At 43.4% G+C, this 22,263-nt stretch overlaps 1 long non-coding RNA gene across 1 annotated transcript; it reads right to left on the bottom strand.

The window, feature by feature from the left end:
• Positions 1-11,716: 11,716 nt before the first annotated feature.
• LOC134292551 (uncharacterized) lies at positions 11,717-17,877 on the bottom strand. Its single transcript, XR_009999795.1, has 2 exons — positions 16,916-17,877; positions 11,717-12,460 (listed from the first exon to the last, which is right to left on the bottom strand). It is a non-coding gene; the product is annotated as an uncharacterized LOC134292551 (long non-coding RNA).
• Positions 17,878-22,263: the final 4,386 nt, after the last annotated feature.

The raw sequence follows: 22,263 nt of genomic DNA, 5'->3' as shown, positions 1-22,263 counted from the left end.
GGGTCAATACTCCAACCGCTGTTCCTTCCCGCTCTGCAGCGAACAGAGTGAATGGTTTTTCCAAATCGGGCAGTCCTAATGCTGGAGATGACATCAATGCTTCTTTTAATGCCTTAAATGCCTGTTGACATTCTTCTGTCCACTCAAATGGATCTTCTCTTCCACCTCTCGTAGCCTGGTACAGTGGCTTAGCCAACACGGCGTAGTTGGGGATCCACTGTCTACAATATCCTGCTGATCCCAAAAATTCCCGCACCTGTCGCCGGGTACTGGGAGTGGGGATGGCACAAACAACTTCCTTTCTTTCAGCTCCTAACATCTTCTTTCCTTCGGTCAGATGGAACCCCAAATATTTCACCGTGGGACAGCACAACTGGGCCTTTTTCTTTGACACTTTGTAACCCTTTTCTTCCAATGTCTTGAGAAATCTCAAAGTATGCTCTTTACAGCCCCCTAGTGTCCGGCAAGCGATAAGCAGGTCATCTGCATATTGAAGCCAAATTCCCTCTTCCTTAGGTATTACAAAATCCTGTAAGTCTTTGGCCAGGGCTTGACCAAAAATGGTCGGGCTGTCCCGGAACCCCTGAGGAAGGCGTGTCCAAACATACTGGGTCCTTTGCCCTGACTGCTGAGATTCCCACTGGAAAGCAAAGATCGGTTGGGATACAGGGGCCAATCGAATGCAAAAGAATGCATCCTTTAAATCCAATACAGTAAACCATTTGGCAAATGCTGGTACTAGACTCATCATGATGTATGGATTTGGCACTACCGGGGTTAGGGGAACGGTGACTTGATTTACAGCCCGCAAATCTTGGACTGGGCGATATTCTCCTTGTCCTCCTGGTTTCTTGACTGGGAGCAGGGGCGTGTTCCATGGGGAACTGCATGGTACCAATATCCCATGCTGCAGAAGTCGCTCTAGATGCTTTCTGATCCCCTGCACTGCCTCTCGACTGACGGGATACTGTGGCTTGCATATGGGCCCCATTCCTCTTTTCACTTCCACCACCACCGGTGGAACATATTTAGCTAATCCTGGAGGATTATCTTCTGCCCACACTAAAGGAGTCTCATGCCATGGCCATTGTATTTCTTCAGTAAAAATCCTAACTTGAAACAGTCTCCATTCCTCTTCCATGGGAAATGATAGCTCCACTTGTCCATTCTTCATGAACTGGAGTTGTGCTTGTAATTTTGATAAAATGTCCCTTCCCAATAAAGGGACTGGGCAGTCTGGGAGATATAACATCTTATGCTTGACCTGATGTCCGGCCAGATTGCAGGTGCGTTCCTTAAGGAAGGGGCACTTCTGGGTCTTCCCAGACACCCCTATTACTTTCGTAGTTTCCCGAGTTGGTGGACTAATTTTTGTATTTACTACTGATTTTTCGGCACCTGTGTCCACTAAAAAGTCCAATTGTTGGTCCCCGATTTCAAGTGTGACCATCGGCTCCCCGGGGTCCAACAAAACAAGAGCCTGGCTTCCTCATTCCTCTCCTCCATCCATATCTTCCCATTCTTCTTCCATCACAGCTGCTGCAGCTATCACCTCTCTTGCAGGAAAAGGTACGTAGTTCCCACGCCCTCTTCCCCTTCCTGGGTTTCTTCCTCTCTCAGGCCTTCCTCTTTCTCTCGGTCCTTCCTGACTTCCTTCTCTTCCTTCTGGGCATTCACCTTTCCAGTGTCCAAACTTCTTACATTTAGCACATTGGTCTCGACCTAACCTCCGAGGGGGGCCCCTTCTTCCTCCTTGTCCCCCTCTGGCATATCCTCCTCTTCCTCTCTGTCCACTTGCACTTTGTTCCATCATGGTAACTAATGCTTGGTATTCCTGCTTCTTCTTCCTGTCCTTCTTCTCTTCTTCTACCTGGTCCCTCGCCATATAAACTTGATCTGCGAGTGCCAACAATTCATTCATAGTCTTTCCTAGAAATCCTGGTTGCTTTTGAATCTTTCTCCGGATGTCAGGAGCCGCTTGACTGATAAAAGACTGTTGAATCGCCCTCCTACCGTTTTCATCCTCCAAATTATACGGGCTATACTTTCTATATGCTGCCTCCAGCCTTTCCAAAAAGGCTGTTGGTGACTCAGATTTTTCCTGTACCACTCCCTGAATTTTTACAATGTTGACGGGTCGCGGCGGGCCCCTCTTTACCGCTTCTACCAATATACGCTGGAATCCTTTCAGTCTCTGCAAATGTCCTTCTTCTGCGGTGTCCCATTGGGGATCTATTTCCACAGGAAACCTCTGTGCTCCCCACTCGGCTGCATCACCATCTTGTGGGGCACCAACCTGGGCTATGGCTACCCCATTATTCAACACTGCTCTTCTCTCCTCTGATGTGAACAACATATTCAACAATTGTCTGCAATCTTGCCAGGTGGGATTATGGGTTGCCATAATCCCTTCCAATAGCCTAGCCATAGCTTGGGGTTCTTCACTATAAGGTGGAGTATTATTTTTCCAATTCAAAATGTCACTACTACTAAAAGGCACTACCTGGTATGCTTGAACTATCTCATTCCTGTTGTTTATCACAGGCACCGTTCTCAAGGGCATCTGGAGGGCCGGTCCGGTCGGTGAATCACCAGACCACACCGGAGCTCCATGTCTCCGAGTTTGTGCCGGAGAAGCATCACTGGGCATCCGTTGTGACTTCTTCTTTTCCTTTGTTTCCTCCTGATATTTTTCTAGGCTAGGATAGTGTTTCTTGGCCGCTTCGGTTGACTCCGAAGAGTAGGGTGGGGGTCTCGTTCCTAGTGTAGGTGCACCGGGGGCTGTTCCCTGGGGTGGGGGGGGCGGTGGCAAGGGTGGCGGCAATAATTCCTGTTGTCTAGCCTGTACACTCAACTGTAAATCTGGGTAGTCCTCCTCATTGGATTGGAAAACTTCCTTCTTTTTCCCCTCCTTCTTCACCACCATACATTTGCCATTCCTGCACTGTCGAACCCAACCTGGATCTTCTCTAACTACCCGTTCCCACGTAGCAATATAGACCCACTGGTTCGGATGATTCACAGCACAATATTCTTCCACTGTTCGGATCAGTTTCAGATACCACGTTCCTTCTACTTGCCAACCTAAACCAAAATCTGGCCATTCTCCCTGACACAAATTTCTCAGCCTATAATCTCTTAGGTCCCTTGGATTCCCTGCTACGGCTCTGCTAGCAAAAGAGCCAAAATTATCTAAGATGCATTGTAAGGGAGTGGAGCTCTTTGAATTTTTCCCTCCCATCCTGCCTAATAGAGGGGACTGTCCTGGCCTGGGCACCCGGCCACTCACGGCATGCGTCAGGAAACACAAGACAGAACCCCTTTCTACCTCCCTGGGAACTTTTTTTTGTCCCTCCCAGCGCTGGCGTTCCCTTAATATCTCATGCAAACCCCTATACTTGCCAGATTTCTGTAGACGTCGGACCAACCTTCGCCCCTGGGCTTTTTCCCCTGGATCCTTTTCCTCCTAGCCGGTTTCTGTGGAACCTCGCTGATGTTGCAGCTCTCACCGTCAGTCGGCGTTGGCATTCAGAGGCAAGCACCGCAGCCGGTCGTGTAGTATTCAGGGGCCCCTTCTCGTCTCACGGTAGTTGCCTCAGGCCCCCACCGCTGAGTTGAGGCCGTCCCGCCAACGGGATCCGTCTCCAAATCTCCTGGCCCGTCTTATAGGAAAAAATCACGTCGGGGTCACCAGAAAATGTAGCGGAACCTTCGTGCTACGGTTCTTGTTGGCGCAGTGGAGGAATTTGAAGACGGACAACTGAAGGAATTTCCCAGAAAGCAGTTTTATTTCGCTAATGGCCACTAGGGGTCCCCCTAGCACAAAGTAAGTGCTTCTCCAGGGGAACCGCCCAGTGGCATGCTGAGTGAACATTTATACACACTACAGGGTTCGGGTTATGCCCGCCCACAAGCAAATTCATTGGCTTAGAGTTGTGACGCTGCCCAATCGGTGCTGACTAGCAGGCCGGCTGCACCCTTTTTGTGCCGTGCTCACAAATCTTTCAGAGCGCCTGCGTACGCATGCTCTGTTTGTTTTTCTTTAGCTTTCATTTCTTCAGAAACACATGATTTCCCAGAAGTCACATGTTTCTGTGAGTTTATGCACCCGGGTCGCTAGCTGTCGCCATCTCTGCCCATATATGGTATTTCCTGGGGTTCCTTAACCCCCCCCCGCCTCACTCTGAAGATGCCAACTATAGTGCAGGTGAAATGTCAGGAGAAAATGTTGCTATGAGTATACAGACCAGAAACCACACAACACTCCAAAAACCATTTAGGAAATTAGATATGTACATGCACTTTTCAAGGCAGCACTCTTTCCTTGAGATTCCTCCCACTCATTCTGAGGACTGGACAAAAGGATCTATAGTAATGGAGATCCAGCTGCTCACATGTCAGAAAGCAACCATTATCCTCTCATTCAAAAAGACATAAAAGGCAGACATGCAATAGGTTTAGAAAAAACCTGAAAGAAGAATGCAGTTTGAGGAAGAACTCAACTCAGAACTTCTCCATGTTGTTTTCAGGAGATTATGCTCCCAGCAGGAAGAATAAAATTGGAAGTCCCATTTGTATGTTATGCTGTGTTAGTGCTGTTGAACACAACAGCCCTAAGGATTTATAGTTTTCTAAAGGACATAAAGCCAGAATAAAATGATTCCCTTTTATGTGAAGTTGTTGCCACCTCATAACAGACCAGCAACATGTGCATCTATAGCAAAATGTGTAAATTATTTCTACCAAAAATCACCTGGGTCAGAATCATCTTTCACTGACCCCAGAGAAGAATTTCCTGAATTCTTAAGAATGGGGTAATCTTCAAGCAAAGACTTGTTAGGTAAGTCTTACATAGAAACTGAATTAATACCTAAAACTTGATTATAAAAAACCAATAGCAGCTACTATACTACATTTGCTCTCAGGATTTCCCATATAACTTTTCTTTACACTATATCTATCCCATAGATTTATAGAATATATAAACTATACTTTTATAGTTTTCATACAGAAATGCTCAACCACACCAACAACTATCATGTCAGACTACACAGAGAAGCCATTGAAATCCACAAGCATGTGGACAACTTCAACAGAAAGGAAGAAACCATGAAAATGAACAAAATCTGGCTATCAGTATTAAAAAAAAACTCAAAAATCAGAACAGTAAATAAGAAGCAATACTCTGAAAACAGAGGAGTTCCAGACATGAATCAACCAGGGGCAGCTAATGACTCTGAACAAAGGATGCCCCCAGGCAGGAAGAAGCCAGGAGATGAAGCTATTCAATGCTAATTTAGGTGATTAACTACACATTCACACTGGCCTCCAACTGACGAGAGTTCTTCTCTCACCCTGGAATTTCCACAGATATATATAAACCTTCCTTGCTTAGTTTCTCCATATACCTCACAACCTCTGAGTATGCCTGCCATAGATGTGGGCGAAACGTCAGGAGAGAATACTTCTGGAACATGGCCATACAGCCCGGAAAACATACAACAACCCTTCGACAACACATTATACTTTTATCCTACCTTATTCTTCAATGCACTAAGTATAAGAAACTATCTGAACTGTCTTATTCAAGACAAAGGCCATCACTCAAGTATGTCTCTCAGCCTCAGACAAAGGTATAACAAAAGGCTATCATTCTATTGATAGTATTTCCCAACAGCTCAACTTTTTTTCATGTCAGGAGCGACTAGAGAAACTGCAAGTTGTTTCTGGTGTGAGAGAATTGGCCGTCGGCAAGGACGTTCTCCAGGGGATGCCTGGATGTTTTGATGTTTTTACCATCCTTGTAGGAGGCTTTTTTCATGTCCCCGCACGGAACTGGAGCAATAGAAGGAGCTCACCCGCGCTCTCCCCGGGTTGGATTTGAACCGGCAACCTTCAGGTCAGCAACCCAACCTTCAAGTCATCAGTCCTACCAACACAATGGTTTAACCCACTGTGCTACTGGGGGCTCCTGCAGTCACCTCAATAGACATCCTGGAACCCTCCCTTGGTTTGCCTAGCCTAAAACAGATTCAGAGATCAGCTCCATTGTTCTCAGTGCATGGGCTTCATAATCCCATCATCCCCACCATGGACCCCTGCTGGCCTGGAATACCAACACTTCCTTCCTGAAGACTTCTCTCTTCCCACAGAGCTTTCCCCCACCTGGCTGGGAGGGGATCTCCAGCCACATCACCAGAGCTCAGCCAGTGTTGTAGATCAGCCATCATGGCCTGTATTCCATCAAGAGATGGAGTTGGAAACAGACGAGGCTGTTTGCAGACAATGTGCTTCAGGCCGAGGGCCCATGACCTTGCAACTGCCTGATATGGTGATTTCAGAAGACCCACTAATTGGCAGACATTCCGAAGTCTCTTCATCATTACCCACACCTGGGTAAAGATGAGATGTTTAATCGGAAGGAATTTGTTACTAGAGATAGAAGCAAGAAAGAGGGAGTGAGAAGGTCTCGAAGGTTAGCTCACAAGCCGGATGGCTAACTTTCCCAAGGGAAGTTTTTGGGGGTCCTGTACTCCTTAATCTTACAGGCTTGGGATTCCTTAAAAGTGTATTCTTGTTGCGGTGTCAACTTTGCCTTTCCTCGGAAGAGGTTCCAGTTTCCAGCTACTTGCCTTGTCTTCTGAATCTGTGCCAAGTTTCCAGTTTCAAGAGAGCCGTGCCGAACCACGGTTCCCGAGTAGACTTTACCTTGTTACTGTGACTTCCTTGCTCCTGAATCGAGATTGACTTCGCTTTGTTTATCTTGCTTCTTTGACTTTGCTACAGGACATTTCAAGTGGATTTGCAGTGCTTTGTTTCCGCTATTGCTTCATGGACAAACTTTGATTTCTAAAGGAAGCTATCGAGCTTCACTTGTGGATTGCAAATTGGATATTGATAAACTCTTTCTGAATTGCAATATATATATTATGGACTATTTCTTACTCTGACTTTCCACCTTAAATGTGCATATATATATATATTCTGCTTCAATAAACGACATGTGTGTTATATTGGCTCCGGTCTGGTTTTCAGGTGCTCGCGCTGCCTTGGGGTGCAACAGCCAGTTGGAGACAGGGGAGGGAAAATTCAAACTTGGACAATGTTATAAAACTGGTTGCACAACACCATATCCTTTATGGTTGTACTTTTGGGCAGGAGCCTGCTTGCATTCATTATTGGCCAGAATGCACTGACTCACATGTATGGTGAATCTTTAATCTGGAACTCCAATTGGTTAGTTTTGGTTAGCAGTCCTTGCCAGGCTGCTCCCTCAAATAATTATAGTCTCAGTTCAATATCATTAGAACTCATTGCATGAAAAATATTGTCCAAGAAATGCTGAGGTGTAGTTATAATAGCCACTGCAAACTCTAATCATACTTATTTGTAATTAAACACTGTAAAGGTGTCTTGATGATGATTTTAATTAATTATTTAATATATATTTTAACTATCTTCGCTGCCACCAATGGAGGAGATGTCAGGCAGATGGCACTTATTCTTTTTTAAGATTTCTTTATTTATTTTACTTTTGAAGGTGATGTTGCTTCTTAGGATATGATTGTGACAGAGACTTAGATGGAATAAAAATCAAAACAAGTTTATTTCGTGTACAGAACTTAGTGGTTTCTATAACTTCTTAAAGGCACTTAGAATAACAGTTACAAATAGATGTGAGGTGTTACAACTTTCAAAATACTCCTTTCTCTCAAGACTAAACTAAAAACTGATCCTCTTGGATCCACTGGGATTAATTTCCCTTCTCCACAGCCTCTACAAATGACCCTAAACAAGTCACCCAACTTGCTTAGTCTGGCCTATGAGAGGTCTGCCTCCCTGGTTTCCTTAACTTGGAACCAGTCTGTCCCCTGTGACTAAAAATCACAGACTGAGATTTAAACTTCCCTCTTTTCTTTTTCAAACGGCGGTTGGCTCCGCCCCCATTGTCATGGCAACCTGTCTCCTAATGCTGAGCTGGTTACCTTCTGGTATTATCAGCTCCAATACTTACCATTTTAAATTTAACAAAACCTGACTGTTTAAACAAAATCAAATAAACATGTTATCTATAAACAAAATAAAATCACACACTTCTTTGCAAACACCATTTCCCATTTTGTAGTTTGAACTCAGGTGCAAAAGATATTCTGAAGATGCAAGCCACAGATGAAGGTGAAATGCCAGGAGAAGATGCTGCTAAAACATGGCCATACAGCCTGGAAACCACACTACACTCCAAAAGATATTCTGATTTAATTAGCAAATTGCACAGAAACCATTATCACTATGGATGGTGTGACTGAACAGCAGGGCATGCTGATAGTAAACACAGAAGGATGACTTCCCAGTCCTTTCCTGCTCACCACTCCCATGGAGAAATCTGGTTATATGCAATTTAATCATAACTCTGTTTACTCAGACTTAAATCCATCTAAATTCAATGGAACTAACTCTCTAGGAAGTATGTTCACAATTACAGGCTTCGATTGGTATGTACTGTTGGCAACACACATGTCTTTTTCCATTTAGAACAGGTCCGTTTTTTGATGCCAAAGTTCAATGTGTAAAGTGAGATTTGGCTCAAAGCCTGCTGGTTTAATAGAATTCACTCATGTTTGTCATGACAATCCCTTTGCATATTATTGGAAATTGAGGTGGAAATGAAAGAGGAATGATGCTATAACAGGAATTCATACTATCATGCATTAATTCCTCAGATGGGGCCAGCTCATGAATTCACATATATTGCTGGGTTTCTTAATACTTGGTGACACAGTATTATATGTACGCTGACCACACTGGCTTATTCACACATGCAGGCAACCGCTTGAAATAGCAGCCCTCCGATGTGTGTGAAGCAGGCATCTTTCTCTTCTGCCTGCATCTACACTGCTGCCTCAATCAAAAGTAGAAAGGAAATTGCAAAATGCTCCCCCACCAGTGACTGACTATACTGTTTAGGTGGTTTCTTTCTTTTGTTTTTCCACCTCCCTCCCTTCCTTTTGACATGAAGACAGAAAAAGACAGTAAAAGTTCCTTCTGTGAGTTGCCAAGGTGCTCCCAGACCATTGTGCAGAATCATTGTCAGGTTAAATTAGGGAGTACAGACTCCATGAGTGTAAAAAAATCGATACTTGATGGAAGATTGCTCCCCGGAAAATCTGTTTTGATTCCAGGATTAATTCGCGACCAAAGGCTTCGGCAAAATGACATGCCATTAGTCAGAAAATGAACACATTCTACCCTTGAAATTGGATGGAAATATGTCAGGTGATTGACCCATTCATTCTGTTCGCTCTCTGGGTAGAAGAAGTAGGTGTGGTAACTGAGAATTAGGCCTGTGAACCAGGTCCATTTTCCAAGCAGTTTTTTTTAAAAAAAAGTCCAATGTGAATTGCAAGTATTCTCTAGGCCATTGTCGTAAAGCTATTGCAAATGCATTCAGTCAAGGCAAATGCATTTGTCTGGAAGGCCCGATTCTCTTGTGTTTTCTGAATCTCAGAATAAACCATGCTAAAAAAAACCCTTAAAATAAAGCAGGGATTTTTTTCAAAGTTTAAAAAAGTAAGGAGGGCTTGCAATATTAATGTCAATGTAATTTGTTGGCCATATATAAAATAACACTACCTTCCCGATCCCTGGTGACACTGGTGTGTTGTTGTTCTGCTTTTCTTTCTTTAAACTTTTAAGAGATAAGGGAAAATCTTTCAGTTATACTTTTGATTGCTTCAGCATTTGCAGGTTTCCTGAAATATTTTTAAAATAATAATCATATTCAACTTTATAGATGACTTTTCCATTGTCTTTGTTCCTCGAACTGACTGCACCCACATATGCCATTGAAAGTGAGGTACTGACCCTAGGACAAAAAGGGCATTTTAATCTCTTTGTTAATATATTCAGGGCATGAGCTATGTGTAGGAACATGCTGAATATGTGGAACAGGAAGGTCATGACATGAGACATTTGTTTTTATTGGTCAGGTTCAAATATACCAAGGTGAAACTAACCTCTTGGTGCATCAACTTTTTCAAGTTGACAATTCATCCATTTCTGTGATGAACCCCTGGGCAAGCAGATTTAGAGACCTCATATTAAAGGAATAGGGAGGTTGCTGTTCCTACTAGTGACTCAGTTAGAATGCCTTTGGAAAGAGCAAATGGAGCCACTGAGGAACAAGCCTGAAGCTTGAAGTAAAATGTCCAGACATACTGTGAGTTGTGAAATATCACAATAGGGCTTGACTAAGGTTGATAGCATCACTAAAGTTGGTGCCATTCTCCTGGACCTCCTTCTGTACCAGACCAGATCACAATGGCATAGCTACAATACTAGAAGATTTGACAAAATCAGCAACTATAAAAATTACAACAATAAAAACAACAGTGCATGCTTGTAGAATGTGCAGATGGAACCTTGTGGTTCAAAGGGTCCTTGCCATTGGGTATTTTATCCCCTAGGCCTCCGGTGGCCTAGGGGATAAAAGCCTCGTGACTTGAAGGTTGGGTTGCTGACGTGAAAGCTGCCAGGTTCAAATCCCACCTGGGGAGAGTGTGGATGAGTTCCCTTTGTCAGCTCCAGCTCCATGCAGGGACATGAGAGAAGCCTCCCACAAGGATGGTAAAACATCAAAACATCCGGGCATCCTCTGAGCAACGTCCTTGCAGACGGCCAATTCTCTCACTCCAGAAGCAACTCCGGTTGCTCCTGACACAAAAAATAATAATAATTGGGTAATAATGACATTTGTGTCCGTTGTGATTTGAAAACTGCTGGTTTCACAATTAGCTGATAAAGTGAGATAACAAAAGATACATTGAACTGTTTCTACAAAATCATGACAGTTGGTGTGTGTGCCATTGTGCTAGAGAACCTGGTAATACTTGTATTTCATCGCACAATAGTCGCATCCCCATTTCTGGGATGGAAAACTGGACTCTTATTATTTCCCTGAATAAAGGTTACACCGTTAGCTCACTCACCCAGGGGAGTGAATGAAGAGTGTGACTGCCTTTTTAGAACTAAGGGGCTTCAACCAGTTGCCAACTGAGTCAGATCTCAGGGAAATTAACTCTTCCATGAACCTGCCCTTTTGGCAGTCAAACCATGCCCTGCAGTGCCCAAAAGGCAGGTGAATTCAATCTCCCCATGTGCCTGCCCTTTCTACCTGGCTAAGTGAAGCCCCATAGCTGGAATTTTTTCACTTTTTTCATTTTAAAGGGTGTAAAAAAGTGTGACTAGTATGCAGTGAAATTTGGTAATTCAAGTTAAAAATCAAGGATTAGTGTCTAATAATTGTTTCCAAGCAGTTTAAGTTTCATTTTCTTAAGGACAGCACACCCTCCAGTTGTCCTGATTTGATGGGGGCAGTCCCAATTAATTTTCTGCCATCCCACTTTTTCAACTACTTCTAAAATGTCCACGTTTTTATCCCCTCTTCTTCCCCCCCCCCCTCAGCTTTCTTCAAATACTGCAAACTGAGTGCAAAAGTAGTTTGTACTTAGTTAACTCATCAAGGAGAAGAGGAAAGGATCAGTAGAATCTGGCCTTTCTTGATATGCTCAGGCACTAGCAGACTACTTCCGTCTGTGCCGTCACGCCTGGGGCTAGAACTCTTAGCGAAAGAGGCATGGAAGTGACATCTTTCCCCAGGGCATTGCTTCTTGCCCTCCTTTAGGGAAACTGGAACTCCCAAGGACCAAAACACTGTAGATAACTCAAAACTGGTTTTATTGTTCACAAAAGGTTATCCCAATAAGTTGGAAGTTTCAAAGGGCTAAAGGAAAATATACATTACAGTCTTTGGTTGTCTTAAGTCCAAGGAGCTCTGCAGCTGAGAAGCTTTTCCAGGTCCCTCTTTCTCAATGGCTGTGAATGCCGGAGCAATCCTCAGCCTCAGTCCAAATGGCCTATGTTTGAAGACACAGTCTTCCTCTGTTGCCAAAGGACTGATTTGAAGGCACTTGAGACTCCTCAACGTCGTTCAGGTTGGCCCTGAACATGAAGCGTAAGTCTAAAGGGTAAGAACCTCAGAATTGGTGCTGAGAGGTAACTTAATCAAGGGCTTTTAGAGCCAAGACTCTCTCTCACGTCCATCTGGTAGAAAGTTTGATGGTGGAATGAAAAAAGAAACACTGTCCTACTCCAGGAAAGGGTGGAGTCAAACAATTGTGCTGAGTGAGCAATATAAATGATGCAAACAACATTGATTCACAGCTACAAATAATCAATCAATTCAACTACATTTACAGGGTAAAAGCAAAATCAGGCATGATACAACAATTCAAATCTTGCAACTTACAGTTCGACATATAGATGGTGCCACTCGCACCGTCACACAGCCTCTCAAAGTTTGCATATTTTCTACTAATAATTTTTGCTATCTTGACTATACACTAATGTTTCTTTACCTCATGTGCCCCAGTTTTCATCTTTGAAATGTTGGAAGGTATAGCTCCTGAAAAATAGAAAATATGTGACAGTCTAATTGTCATTTCCATTTATTTTTTCTAATTTACACATCAGAAAGAATAAAAGCCAGCAAATTATACACTGTTATCCTAAAATGGGAACCCCAAAATACTGAGGTCGGGGATGACCACAAGTTATCCCACTCAGCTCAAAAGACCAAGGAAAATGACCCATAACAAATCCCATTGCCAACTCCTCGTTCCTCTCCCAGTGATTCATAAATGCTAGTAGATTGGCATGGTTGGCAAAGGGTGCAGCTTCAGCCTTTGGCCAAATAGGCTACAGGAACTCCATTTTTCCATCGCTCTATGCAATAGGCCTCTTTACTGTTACCCTAAATTCATCAGACCTAAAATATCACCCATGGTCCTATCGCAGGAATCTTTCCCTTTGCCAACCATGCCAATCTACAAGCACCATTATCAAGTTAATCCCATCTTGAAGCTGATGTGCTACTTGTGAGCAGAAAGGGGCTGCATGGATATAGGAGTGGGACTGCATAATGTGATGGACTCTGTGGGACTGCAGCGTAGAGAAACGGGGAGAAGACTGTGTCTGATGAACTAGTAGACATATTCAGTCACTGAGTTCTGCAATACACTGAAGTTATGTTGTTCCTTCCTTTCAAAACATTATCAGATGATTGGACTGGCCTCTTAGAGCCAGTGTTCCCTTGGTGATTAAAACCAACACCTCAGTCAAGTTTGTGCTGGAAATGATTAGGGTTGCCAGGTCAGGATTATTCAAAGACCTCAGATTACTACACACATTTTTCAAGACAGAACTCTGCCCTAGAGATTCCTTTCCCTCCCGCTAAGGATCAGAGAAGAGATTCAAAAACCCTACACAAATCCTATGTAATTTTCTTCACTGGCTTTCCCATTCAATTGAAAAGAAGAGCAGCTCTGAATACACTTAATAACTGTGCCTAACAGGGAAATCACTTACAGGAGAGTCTTGACGTATGCCTGCACGTGCAACCTTGCTAGCTCTGGTGATGTCTGGAAGCTAAACCTTAGTGCAGAGCTTTCCAAACTTTGCGTGTTAGTGGCATGTGTTTTAGACATGCATCCTTTTGCAACACAATAATTCAGTTTTTACTAGCAAACTGAAGGTTAAACCAACCCCTTATAACAATTCTGTACAATATTTGTATTATATTGTATTGTATTGTATATATTTCATATATGCCTCCTCCTCCTTCAGTGGCGGTCAACATGCTCTTTCCAAGCGGCTGCCAGGCAACCTTTGTTTGTGGAGGTGGGGCATCCCCCCGATTTTTTTTTTTACACACCTGTGGAGTATGAGTGACACAATAGTAGACTTGTGCACAGATTCAGGTTCCTTCTGTAACTGCAGTACCTTCGGTACATTTGATACCTCAGGGACCCCCCACAATAAGGGCCCCCCCGGTATGAAAACCCACCCACAATGAAAGCAAGTGGGAGCCAATCTGGGATCCTCCTCCCCTATTCAGCATCACAGTTGAATCTTTTTGATTTTCCTTTATTTTCCTAATTCTTTTTATTTAGTGGGACTGACTGGGAGTTGGAGTGGGACTCTGGGGGTGGGTGGGGTGCGCACACGACATTTGGGGACTTGCAGAGTTACCCTTTTAGCTTCTTTTTCTCCTTCCCTTCCTCTCCTTCAGAAAATACTTCTAAAATATAATAATAATAATAATAATAATAATAATAATAATAATAATAATAATAATGTGTGATCGGCACACTGGGTGCAGTGCCTAAAGACCTTGGCCTGCACTTAAACACAATCGGCGTTGACAAAATTACCACCTGTCAGCTGCAGAAAGCCACCTTACTGGGATCTGCACGCATTATTTGCCAATACATCACACAGTCCTAGACACTTGGGAAGTGTCCGACGTGTGATCCAATACAACAGCCATCAGAGTGTCTGCTGTGGACTCATCTTGTTGTGTTTCAAATAATAATAATAATAATAATAATAATAATAATAATAATAATAATAATCTCAGCCAGCATTATTTTATTATGACACAGCAAACAAGATAGATATGCTGGATTTCGTATCACAAAATCACAAGTCGAACACTTCCCAAGTGTCTAGGACTGTGTGATGTATTTTCGGATGATGCGTGCAGATCCCAGTAGGGTGGCCTTTTGCAGTTGGCAGATTGTGATTTTGTCAATGTCTATTGTTTTCAAATGCTGGCTGAGATCTTTTGGCACGGCACCCAATGTGCCGATCACCACCGGGACAACCTGCACTGGTTTCTGCCATAGTCTTTGAAGTTCAGTCTTGAGGTCCTGACAACGGCTGAGTTTTTCCTGTTGTTTTTCGTCAATGCGACTGTCACCTGGGATGGCAACATCAATGATCCAAACCTTTTTCTTTTCCACAACTGTGATGTCTGGTGTGTTGTGTTCCAGAACTTTGTCAGTCTGGATTCGGAAGTCCCACAGTATCTTTGCGTGCTCATTTTCCAATACTTTTGCAAGTTTGTGATCCCACCATTTCTTTGCTGCTGGGAGGTGGTACTTGAGGCATAAGTTCCAATGAATCATTTGGGCCATATAGTTGTGCCTCTGTTTGTAGTCTGTCTGTGTGATTAATAATAATAATAATAATCTCAGCCGGCATTATTATTATTATTATTATTATTATTATTATTATTATTATTTCATCGCATTGACGAAAAACAACAGGAAAAACTCAGCCGCTATCAGGACCTCAAGATTGAACTTCAAAGACTCTGGCAGAAACCAGTGCAGGTGGTCCCGGTGGTGATTGGCACATTGGGTGCCGTGCCAAAAGATCTCAGCCAGCATTTGGAAACAATAGACATTGACAAAATTACGATCTGCCAACTGCAAAAGGCCACCCTACTGGGATCTGTGCGCATAATCCAAAAATACATCACACAGTCCTAGACACTTGGGAAGTGTTCGACTTGTGATTTTGTGATACGAAATCCAGCATATCTATCTTGTTTGCTGTGTCATACAACAACAACAACAACAACAACAACAACAACAATAGTAATCCCAGAAAACAAAAAGAGAAGCCTACCTTCCCTCTAGAGTAGAAAGTAGAATCAGCTTTAAGGAAGCAAAATCCCAAGCAGAAAGGAGATTGCAGCCTTGCAGGCAAGAGAGGGGATTTTTAAGGGAGTCCAGGGAGAATAGCACCACTGAGCTCCAGGTCATCATCGCTCTTCCTTCCCTGGGCCTCCTTAAAATGTCTTGGAAAGCTGCATGGCATGCTGCTGGTGGTGTTGGGCAAGAAGCAAGTCTGCATGCCTGCCTCTACTCTAAAGTAAAACAACTTTAAGAAGCATTAAACTCAGTCTTCTCCTCTACAAACAGAAGGGAAAGGATTCAGAAACTTATGAGTGGTAACTCTGATGCTTTTTTAAATCCAGATCTTAATGAAGGATATGAAAGGGGAGCCTGTGGGAAGTCCCCCCCCCCCGATAATGGGCTGGATAGGGTGGTTTCTTAACCTCGTTGCTGACACCCAGGCTCCCTTGAAGGGAAGAAAGAAAAGACGCCAGGGGAAAGGGGGGCCTTGTACGTTCCCCATTGCCTCAATGGGCTGAAAAGAGCTGCTTTTTTCGGATGCGGAACAAAAACGCCCATTTGGCAGCTCTCCTGTTTTCAGGAGGCACTAGAAAACAGATATTGGGGGGGGGGGGGGGTCCCTGTATCGTGGAAGCAGAAACGGATAGCGATTCACCCAAAATGCACAAGCCTACATAATTGTGTGTCATGATACATACACTTTTGAAATCTCTGCTTTGTTGCATAGGAATTATCCAGGGGGAAAATGATATTACCTTGTTTAATTCTCACTGCATTGCATTGCATTGGGTGCTTAATGTATTTCTCCTTACTTGTATGAATCTATATCTGCATGTTACTAAATTTACTTAAATCCTTTTGAGAACTAAATCATGAAGTAGAGCTAGTTTTCCAGAAGCTCCTTCATTATAATGCTTGTAAACCTGAAGTAGCCGTTTTTGGTATATCAACATAGATTCCCCTAACCTCCAACCAGTAAAAAGTACAAATTGGACAATAGTTTTAAACAATTAATTACGTTGAATACTAGAATGTGTTCCACACAGCTTCTTGGAGCATTTGAGAACTTCTCTAAAGCAAGAGGGACTTTCAGAAAACCTAACATCACCCTTCATGGTTGGTGTATATAGTTCATAAGTTAACAATATTTTTCTTCTATCCAAGTTCACATAAAAAGAAATGCAAAAAGACTGTCTATAACATGGTGACTCCAGTCAATACTGCACTGCTTGTTCTGTCAATGCCATCAAAATATTGTTTAATAATTTAAGAGCAACCATGTCATTTTCTTTCCAAGCAGTAGCAAATTAGGCACTTACTAAATAATTGACAAAATACTTAATTCTAGGGATGCCTTCAAAATGTACTATTATTACCTGACATTTTTAAAAACTTTTCTTTGGATGTGTATTTTATTCTTCTATTTTCATATCAAACAGAAGATGAGGACATTTCACAGCTCCCGGATTCTTCCTTTTTAAACCACTTTTCTTCATTTTTAATAGAAAATCTCAGTGAAGGTTCAAAAAGAAATGACATCTATGAAGAAAAGATATGCCAAATAAAAAGATCAATCATTTAAAAATCTTAAAGCACTCTGATAACACTTCTGTTTGCTCCCTTTAATAGCTGGTTATTTAAAACTGAACATCTCAAGAATGGTAAAATGAAAGAGTATAGCATAATAATACATTCGCATAGGCAGCAATCTCATATCTTCATATCTAGACATAGGTTTCCGTGAATTAGTTTATCTTCCTCCTAAGCAGATTTGTATACTCTTTACTGTTTGTTGCATAGTTGGGGAAATCCTTGCTTGGCTCTCATATGTTCCCAGAACAGTTAAAGGATATTTTTCCAAACTGAATTGAGCACATTTGTCTATTTGAACATACCTGTAGAGCCCATGGCATTTCATTCTGAACATTACTTAGCAAAAATATGATTTAATGTGATGTTAGGCATTGCACAAATACTTGGTAAAGAGGAAGAAGGAAATCTATATATATAAAAGAGTGATGGCATCACGGCGACCCACAAAACAACAAAACTACAGGCCCCCCAACCTCGAAATTTGACAACACAACCCATCATCCACGCCTCTAGGTTGATACAACAAAAAGAAAAGAAAAATAAAGTCCTAATTAGAGAGAGAGGAATAATTGCTTTTATCCAATTGCTGCCAGTTAGAAGGCTAATCTCCTCCAACTTGGTCTCCTAGCAACCCAATAAAAAATAATAAAAAACACTAAAAAATTAATACAATAAAATACTATAATAACAGAAAATAACTAAAAATAATACAAGAAAATAATAAAATATAATAAATAAAATATAACTTACAATAAAATTAATAAAAATGCAATTAACGTCAAATAAAAATTACACAACAATTTTTAACCAATACCACCACCACTTTGCCACAGCAACGCGTGGCCAAGCACAGCTAGTATTAAAATAAATAAATAAGCAAACAAGTGGGAAGGGAAGGGGAAACAATGGAGGAAGCCTAAGCTGAGAATGATGGTGTACATTTCTGCCAACCTATTTACATTATGGTTGAGGATCATGATAGCTGCCATCCATGCTAGAGCATGATAGCAGCTTTCCTGGTGAACTTCATACAGCCATTGTTGTTTTTGTTGGGAGCAGAACTGAACCCGAGCACTGTCTAACTCTGCACAGCCTGTGGAAAATCATTCTGTAAAGAGATACTGGATACCCCCTTTCACAATACTGTGGAAAGAACTTGCATTAACATAACTCTGTGGTTGTGCTAGTACAGGTCAATAAAATGATTCTGGCCCACAAGGGGAATCCCAGACACATTCACATATACGAAGGCAAGGTTGACCCAAGCAGCAGATACTTAGGGGCAGTGGCAGTTGTTCCCTTGTTCTGGAATAGCGATTCTCAACCCGGTGGTTGTGACTTCGGTAGGGGGTCGAACAATTTCACAGGGGTTGCCTAAGACCATTGGAAACTACAGTTTATCTAAATCATGTGTCAATCCTCCCCAAACCCCACCAGTATTCAAAGGTGGCCACACTGGGTCTGTGTGCCAAATTTGGTCCAAAACTGGATTCAGTGCTCTTTGGATGCAGGTGAACTACAACTCCCATATGCCAAGGTCCATCACATCCAAACCACCACCTGTATTCACAGTTGGCCATGTTGGGTTTGTGTGCCCAGTTTGGTTCAGATCCATTATCAGTGGGGGTCAGAGGGTTCTCTGGATGAAGAGAGAACTACAATTACCATCATGTTGGGCCAGTCCCCTCAGACCCCACCAGTATTCGAAGTTGGTCATATTGGGTATTTGTGCCAAGTTTGGTCAAGAATATCAGTTGGGTGCACATTGTTCTATTGATGTGAGTGAACTATAACTCCCAACCTCTGCGGTCAGTCTCCTTGAAACCACACCAGTATCCAAAGTTTGGCATGTTGGGTATGTGTGGCAAGTTTGCTAATTCCATCACTGGCTTGGTATAGAGTACTCTCTGTTGGAGAACTACAACTACCAGAACTATAAATCCCAGCAACTACAACTCCCAAATGACAAAATCAATACCCCCCAACCCACCAGTATTCAAATTTGGGCATATTGTGTATTTGTGACAAATTTGGTCTAGATCCATCGTCGTTTGGATTCACAGTGCTTTGTGAATTTAGGTAAGTGGCCCTCAAGCTGTGGGTCCCCAGATGTTTTGGTCTTCAACTCCCAGAAATCCTAACAAGCTGGTAAACTATCTGGGATTTCTGGGAGTTGTAGGCCAAAACACCTGGGGACCCACAAGTTGAGAACCACTGATGTAGGTGAACTACATCTCCTCTAAATCACTGTCAATTCCTCCCAAATTCCGCTAGTATTTTCTATTGGTTGTGGAGGGTTCTGTGTGCCAAGTTTGGTCCAGGTCTGATATTTGTGGAGGTTTCAGTGGTTTGTGGAAGTTAGAACTGAAGCATTGAAGGTACTGCAAATCCCACCATCGGTTGTCCATAGGTAAAGGTAAAGGTTTCCCCTGATGTTAAGTCCAGTCATGTCTGACTCTGGGGGTTGGTGCTCATCTCCATTTCTAAGCCGAAGAGCTGGTGTTGTCCGTAGACACCTCCAAGGTCATGTGGCCGGCATGACTGCATGGAGCGCCTGTACCGTCACGCCTGGGGCTATAACTCTTAGCGAAAGAGGCATGGACGTGACATCTTTCCCCAGGGCATTGCTTCTTGCCCTCCTTTAGGGAAACTGGAACTCCCAAGGACCAAAACACTGTAGATAACTCAAAAACTGGTTTTATTGTTCACAAAAGGTTATCCCAATAAGTTGGAAGTTTCAAAGGGCTAAAGAAAAATATACATTACAGTCTTTGGTTGTTTTAAGTCCAATGAGCTCTGTAGCTGAGAAGCTTTTCCAGGTCCCTCTTTCTCAATGGCTGAGAATGCCGAAGCAATCCTCAGCCTCAGTCCAAATGGCCTATGTTTGAAGACACAGTCTTCCTCTGTTGCCAAAGGACTGATTTGAAGGCGCTTGAAACTCCTCAACGTCGTTCAGGTTGGCCCTGAACATGAAGCGTAAGTCTAAAGGGTAAGAACCTCAGAATTGGTGCTGAGAGGTAACTTAATCAAGGGCTTTTAGAGCCAAGACTCTCTCACGTCCATCTGGTAGAAGGTTTGATGGTGGAATGAAAAAAGAAACACTGTCCTACTCCAGGAAAGGGTGGAGTCAAACAATTGTGCTGAGTGAGCAATATAACAGGTGCAAACTACATTGATTGACAGCTACAAATAACCAATCAATCCAACTTTTTTTTCTTTTCTTTTTTTTTTTTTACCAAGATGGCGACATGGTAACAGCCCCCTATGATTAGCTCTGCTGCCCAGGAAGCTAAAACCATCATATATTTTATTGCGGGCCCCCCCGTTGTTCCACCGGTAGAAGGGGTGAGATTACTGACTTACTTTCGGGGTCCTGGATTGTGCGTGAGGGCTGCGGGTGCTGCTGACGGGAGCCTTAGAGGATCGGGAGGGAAAAGAGGAGAAGAAGTCCGATCACCATTTTATCTGCTCGGTCTGAGAGCCTCCGGGAGCCGGGACCCTCCAAGGCCCAGAACTCCGGCGGTGGGCAAGCCAGGTGATCGCCACCAGCATCTGGCCTGGGGAATTCAAGCCCGTGCCGGGCAGGGTGGCTTCACCCGTTCTCCTTTCACTCTTGGAGGCCGCGCCGGACTGGGCGGCCTCCGGCGGACATCTTTGGTGATCCCTGAGACCTCCTACCACTCTCGTCTCTGTCCTTGGGTGGCCTCGCCGAACCAGGCGACCACCCTTAGCTTCTCCCTTGGCTTCCTTTTGACGGTGGAGGCCGCACCGAACCGGGCGGCCTCTCTTGACACCTTGCCGGCCCTCTCTGGGCTTCTGGTGGGCCCTCTCAAAGAGAACTAGGCCACGCCGGACCGGGTGGCCTTTTCTCCCCACTCTCCGTCCTCCTCCTTGGGCTTTTGGGGTCGGCCTAAGCCCCTGGAGGCCGCGCCAACCCGGGCAGCCTCCTTGAGCCTTTACCATCGGTTTGGGAGAAGAGAAGATCTGTGCCTCCCGTTCCTGCCTTTGCTTTGGTGGCCGCGCCGAACCGGGCGGCCACCTTCCAGCTTCCCTCCAGCATTCCCCATAGTGAAAATCAGCCCTTGGAAGCCGCGCCGGACCGGGTGATCTCTCCAAGCCTTTCTATCAGCTCTCACAAAGAGAAGACAGCTGGGCCTTTTCATCGGCCTTAGCGAACTGGGTGGACTGTACGAAGCGGCATTATCAGGATCCTCAGTGCTGCAGCCGCCATCTATTTTATTTTATTCTATTTTTTTTTCATTGAGTGTGTATATGTATGTATTACAGATAGGAGTGAGGAAATTTTAATGTGACGCAGGGAGATAGATTTGATTGTTGATAGGAAGTGGGCTTATGTATTTGGTACTTAAACATAGGAAGTGATCACATAGGATTTGTGAGTTCCTTGAGGTTAATTTGATTGGTATATTGATGGTATTAGAATGTGAATTGATGGTGTGCGCATGTTGGCTGATATATATCTAAGTGGAAAGAGTCAGTAGAAACGGTGTGTTAACTTTGAAAGATTAGAGTGGTTATCATAGGAAGGTTTTTTGAGAAAGTATTAGGAATGAGTTGGCAGGAATCTCCGAGGAAAAATGAACTTTGTCACCTATGTGATCTGTTGGGGAAATCGTTCAGTACTGTTTTGTATCAGCTGGAGACACTGAACAAGAAAATTGATCATCTTTTCAAGGGAATTTCCCTAATTGTGAAAAATCCTTCTCCTATAGACACTATATCAACTGTACCAACTAGTTTTACTAACATTAATGAGGAATTAAACGCTTTGGAAGACCATGGCAGAATAAAGCCTGAGGAGCAGAAGGTAGTTAATAGGTCAGATTTGGAAGTGGCCAGTGATGAGGATGGGTTTTTATATGGGGAAGAGGGGCAGGGGAGGACAAACAACACGCTGTCACCAGAACTGTTTGGACAATCTCGGGATACTTCCTGTAATCTGTTGCGAACCACCAAGGTAGCAGTGGAAGTATCAGACTCTTTACTGAATAGAGGCAGATGGACATCTAAGCGAGCGGTCCAGATATCTCTCACACAAATTCTTTCTTTAAGCCGGTCGGAAGTGAAGATCAAGACCATTGACTGGCTTCGCAGAGACTATCAATCCTGG

Source organism: Anolis carolinensis, chromosome 6 (assembly GCF_035594765.1).
Source record: "Anolis carolinensis isolate JA03-04 chromosome 6, rAnoCar3.1.pri, whole genome shotgun sequence".
Taxonomy (NCBI): Eukaryota; Metazoa; Chordata; class Lepidosauria; order Squamata; family Dactyloidae; genus Anolis; species Anolis carolinensis.
Note: the sequence above shows the minus strand (reverse complement) of the source record. Positions and strands in the feature narration are given on the sequence as shown.